The following is a 5,962-nucleotide window of genomic DNA, read 5'->3' as shown; positions in this document are numbered from 1 at the left end:
GAGGAATAGAGGGAGGGAAGAGGGCTTATGGGACTTTCGGGGAGTGGGGAGCCAGGAAAAGGGAAATAATTTGAAATGTAAATAAAGAATATATCAAATAATAAAAAAATGGGATAAATCATCTAAAAAAAGGAAGTGGGGAAAGTCTCAAGCACATGGGCATAGGGGAAATTTTCCTGAACAGAACCCCAATAGCTTGTGCTCTACTATCAAGAATTGACAAATGGGATCTCATAAAATTGCAAAGCTTCTGTAAGGCAAAGGACACTGTCAATAGGAAAAAACTGCAACCAACAGATTGGTAAAAGATCTTACCAATCCTACATCTGAAAGAGGACTAATATCCAGTATTTAGGAAAAACTGAAGAAGTTAGACTCCAGAGATCCAAATAACCCTATTATATATGGGCTACAGAGCTAACAAAGAATTTTCAACTGAGAAATATCAAATGGCCGAGAAGTACCTAAAGAAATGTTCAACATCCTTAGTTATCAGGGAAATGCAAATCAAAACAACCCTGAGATTCTACTTCACACCAGTCAAAATGGCTAAAATCAAAATCTCAGTTGACAGCAGATGCTGGCAAGTATTTGGAGAAAGAGGAGCACTTCTCTATTGCTGGTGAGATTGAAAGCCACTCTGGAAATTCATTTGGTGGCTCTTCATAAAATTGGACATAGTACTACCTGAGGACCCAGCTATACCGCTCCTGGGAATATACCCAGAAGGTGCTGCAACATGTAATAAGGACACATGATCCACTATGTTCATAGCAGCCTTATTTATAATAGGCAGAAGCTGGAAAGAATGCAGATGTCCTTCAACAGAGGAATGGATACAGAAAATGTTGTATATTTACACAATGTAGTTCTACTCAGCTATTAAAAATGAATGTATGAGGATTCATGAAATTCTTAGGCAAATGGATATCATCCTGAGTGAAGTAACCTAATCACAAAGAACACACATGGTATGCACTCACTGATAAGTGGATATTAGTCCAGAAGCTTGAAATACCCAAGATACAATTCACAGACCACATGAAGCTCAAGAAGAAGGACCAACATGTTCCTGTTTTGTTTTTTCTGAGACTGTGGACAAAATACTCACAGGAGCAAATATGGAATAAAGTATGAAGCAGAGACTGAAGGAAAGGCTAGCTAGAGACTTTCCCACCTGGGGATCCATCCCATATACAGTCACCAAACTCAGACACTCTTGTGTATGCAAAGAAATGCTTGCTGACAGAAGCCTGATATAGCTGTCTCCTGAGAGGCCCTGGCAGAGTCTTACAGATACAGAGGAGGATGCTTGCAGTCCACTGTTGGACTGAGTGGGGTCCCCAGTAAAGGAATTAGGGAAAGGACTAAATTAGCTGAACATATTTGCAACCTCATAGTAAGAACAATAATGACAAACAACCAGATCCCTCTCAGCTCCCAGGGACTAAGCCAATGAGTACATGAGGCTCCAGCTGCATATGTAGCAAAGGATTGCCTTGTCAGGCATCAATGGGAAGAGAGGTCCTTGGTCCTATGAAGGCTTGATAGGATGGTCCAGTGTAGGGGAATTGAGGGTGGGAAGGCAGGAGTGGGGTGGGTGGAGGAAAACCCTCATGGAAGCACGGTGAGGGAGGATGGGACAGGAGGTTTCCAGGACGGGGAAACCAGGAAATGGGATAACATTTGAAATGTAATAAAGCAAATCTGCAATAAAAAACATAAAAAGAATATTATATAAGTATATATAATTAAATAATTAAATATAAATAATGACAATTAATATAAATATTAATAAATATTAATAATATTAATATTTATTAATTAAAATATACATTACATTTTATTTACATATTTGGTCTTTCAAATTGTCACAGATAATTCATTACTCTAGGACTAATTATCTCCTTTCTGACTTTTTTCTTTCTTCCTTTCTTTTTTCTTTTTTTCTTTTTTTATTCCATATATTTCTTTTTATTTACATTTCAAATGATTTCCCCTTTCCTGGCTCCCCACTCCCTGAACGTCCCATAAGCCATCTTTCCTCCCCCTGGTCCCCCATCCACCCCTTCCCACTTCCCTATTCTGGTATTGCCCTATACTGCTGCAGTGAGCCTTTCCAGAACCATGGGCCACTCCTTCATTCTTCCTGGACATCATTTGATATGTGGATTATGACTTGGGTAATGCAAGTTTCTAGGCTAATATCTGCTAATCAGTGAGTGCATACCATGTTTGATCTTTTGGGACTGAGTTACCTAACTTAGTATGATGTTCTCCAACTCCATCCATTTGTCTAAGAATTTCATGAATTCATTGTTTCTAATGGCTGAATAGTACTCCATTTTGTATATATACCACATTTTTTGTATCTATTCCTCCATTGAGGGATACCTAGGTTCTTTCCAGCTTCTGGCTATTATAAATAGTGCTGCTATGAACATAGTGGAGCATGTATCCTTATTATATGCTGGAGAATCCTCTGGGTATATGTCCAGGAGTGGTATAGCAGGGTCCTCCGGAAGTGACAAGCCCAGTATTCTGAGGAACCGCCAGACTGATTTCCAGAGTTGTCGTACCAGTTTGGAACCCCACCAGGAGTGGAGGAGTGTTCCTCTTTCTCCACATCCCTGCCAGCACCTGTTTTCTCCTGAGTTTTTTATCTTGGCCATTCTGACTGGTGTGAGGTGAAATCTCAGGGTTGTTTTGATTTGCATTTCCCTAATGACTAATGATGTTGAACATTTTTTAAGATGCTTCTAAGCCATCTGAAATTCTTCAGGTGAAAATTATTTGTTTAGCTATGTACCCCATTTTTAATAGGGTTATTTGGTTTTCTTGAGTTCTTTGTATATATTGGAATGAGCCCTCTGTCAGGTGTAGGGTTGGTGAAGATCATTTCCCAATTTTTTGGTTGCCAATTTGTCCTTTTGATGATGTCCTTTGCCTTACAGAAACTTTGTAATTTTATGAGGTCCCATTTGTCAATTCTTGATCTTCGAGCGTAAGCTATTGGTGCTCTGTTCAGGAACTTTTCCCCTGTGCCCATGTCCTGAAGGGTCTTCCCAGTTTTTTTTTTTTTCTATTAGTTTTAGCATGTCTGGTTTTATGTGGAGGTCATTCATTCACTTGGAGTTGAGCTTAGTACAAGGAGATAAAGATGGATCAATTCTCATTCTTCTGCATACTGACCTCCAGTTTAACCAGCACCATTTGTTGAAAAGGCTTTCTTTTTTCCACTGCATGTTTTCAGCTCCTTTGTCCAAGATCAAATGGCCATAGGTGTGTGGGTTCATTTCTGGATCTTCAATCTTATTCCATTGATCTGCCTGTCTATCATTGTACCAATACCATGCAGTTTTTAACACTATTGCTCTGTAGTATTGCTTGAGGTACTGGATACTGATTCCCCCAGAATTGATTTTGTTGTTGAGAATAGTTTTAGCTATCCTGGGTTTTTTGTTAATAAAGATGAATTTGAGAATTATTATTTTTTAACTCTGTGAAGAACTGAGTTGGGATTTTGATGGGAATTGCATTGAATGTGTATATTGTTTTTGGAAAGATTGCCATTTTAACTATATTAATCCTGCCAATCCACGAGCATGGCAGATTTTTCCATTTTCTGAGATCTTCCATTTCCTTCTTCAGAGATTGAAGTTCTTGTCATATGGATCTTTTACTTGTTTGGTCAGAGTCACACCAAGGTACTTTATATTGTTTGTGGCTATTGTGAAGGGTTTCATTTCCATAATTTCTTTCTCAGCCTGCTTATTGTTTGAGTATAAGAAGGCTACTGATTTTCTTGAGTTGATTTTATAACCTGCCACTTTGCTGAAGTTTATCAGCTGTAGGAGTTCTCTGGTGGAGTTATTTTGCGTCACTTAAGTATACTATCATATCAACTGCAAATAGTGATAGTTTGACTTCTTTGTTTCCAATTTTTATCTCTTTGACCTCCTTATGTTGTCTAATTGCCCTAACTAATTCCTCAAATACTATATTGAAAAATATATGGAGAGAGGGGGCAGCCTTTTCTAGTCCCTGATTTTACTGGGATTGCTTCAAGTTTCTCTCCATTTAGTTTGATGTTAGCGACTGGCTTGCTGTGTATTGCTTTTACTATGTTTAGGTATGGGACTTGAATAACTATTCTTTCCAAGACTTTAAGCATGAAAGGATGTTGAATTTTGTCAAATGCTTTTTCAGCATCCAATGAAACGACCATGTGTTTTTTTTTCTTTGAGTTTGTTTATGTAGTGGATTGCATTGATGGATTTCTGTATACTGAACCATCCCTGCATCCCTGGGATGAAGCCTACTTGATCATGGTCAATGATCGTTTTGAAGTGTTCTTGGATTCAGTTGTCAAAAATTTTATTGAATATTTTTGCATCGATGTTCATAAGGGAAATTGGTCTGATGTTCTCTTTCTTTGTAGGATGTTTGTTTGGTTTTGGTATCAGTGTAATTGTGGCTTCGTAGAAGGAGTTGGGTAGTGTTCCTTCTGTTTCTATTTTGTTGAATAGTTTGAAGAGTATTGGTGTTAGGTCTTCTTTGAAGGTCTGATAGAATTCTGCAATGAAACTATCTGGTCCTGTTTTTTTTTTTTTTATTTTATTTTTTTAAAATAACTATAAGGGGACTTTCTATGACCCCTTCTATTTCTTTAGGGGTTATAGGACTGTTTAGATGATCTATTTGATTCTGATTTAATTTTGGTATTTGCTATCTGTCTAGGAAATTGTCCATTTTCTGAAATTTCTCCAGTTGTGTTGAGTATAGGTTTTTGTAGTAGGATTTGATGATTTTTTGAATTTCATCAGTTTCTGTTGTTATATCCCTTTTTTCTTTTCTAATTTTGTTAATTTGGATACTGTCTCTGTGTCCTTTGGTTATTCTGGCTAATAATTTATCTATATTGTTGATTTTCTCAAAGAACCAGCTCCTGGTTTTGTTGATTTTTTGTATGGTTCTCTTTGTTTCCACTTGATTGATTTCAGCCCTGAGTTTGATGATTTCCTGTCTTCTTCTCCTCCTGGGTGAATTAGCTTCTTTTTGTTCCAGAGCTTTCACATGTGCCTTTAAGCTGCTTGTGTATGGTCTCTCCTGTTTCTTTTTGAAGGCACTCAGGGCTATGAGTTTTCCTCTTAGCACTGCTTTCATTGTGTCCCATAGATTTGGGTATGTTGTGCCTTCATTTTCATTAAATTCTAAAAAGCCTTTGATTTCTTTCTTTATTTCTTCTTTGGCCAAAAAATATGGAACCCTTCATAAATTTGCGTGTTATCCTTGCGCAGGGGCTATGCTTATCTTCTCTGTATCGTTCTAATTTTGGTATATGTGCTGGGGAAGCGAGCCCAATTTTAGGAATTCTTATATGATCATCATTACTAGTTAAGAGGACATTTATTTGTTTATACAGCATCACTACAAGATCTTTGTAGTTCTACAGAGATCTGCTTAAAAAGGGTGGGCTTACATCTCGTGATTGTTATATATATGGAGCTTCATAGTAGACTTTATTCTAAGGTATACTAACTCAGGAAGATCACCTGCTAGTTATTAGATTGTCCATAGTATATTAATTAGGTACAGAGTGGGAAGCCTTGTTTTGATCCTAATTTTTTTATTCGATATAATTTATTTACATTTCAAATGATTTCCCTTTTCTAGCCCCCCCACTCCCCGAAAGTCCCGTAAGCCCCCTTCTCTTCCCCTGTCCTCCCACCCACCCCTTCCCGCTTCCCCGTTCTGGTTTTGCCGAATACTGTTTCACTGAGTCTTTCCAGAACCAGGGGCCACTCCTCATTTCTTCTTGTACCTCATTTGATGTGTGGATTATGTTTTGGGTATTCCAGTTTTCTAGGTTAATATCCACTTATTAGTGAGTGCATACCATGATTCACCTTTTGAGTCTGGGTTACCTCACTTAGTATGATATTCTCTAGCTCCATCCATT

General features: G+C 37.8%; 1 non-coding gene across 1 annotated transcript; it reads right to left on the bottom strand.

Annotated features, from left to right (window-relative positions):
* Positions 1–5,255: 5,255 nt before the first annotated feature.
* Positions 5,256–5,362, bottom strand: LOC127696973 (U6 spliceosomal RNA). Its single transcript, XR_007980394.1, has one exon. It is a non-coding gene; the product is annotated as a U6 spliceosomal RNA (small nuclear RNA).
* Positions 5,363–5,962: the final 600 nt, after the last annotated feature.

This window comes from Apodemus sylvaticus, chromosome 11 (assembly GCF_947179515.1).
Source record: "Apodemus sylvaticus chromosome 11, mApoSyl1.1, whole genome shotgun sequence".
NCBI classification, from domain to species: Eukaryota; Metazoa; Chordata; class Mammalia; order Rodentia; family Muridae; genus Apodemus; species Apodemus sylvaticus.
The sequence above is the reverse complement of the archived record's forward strand: the minus strand, read 5'-3'. Positions and strand labels throughout refer to the sequence as shown.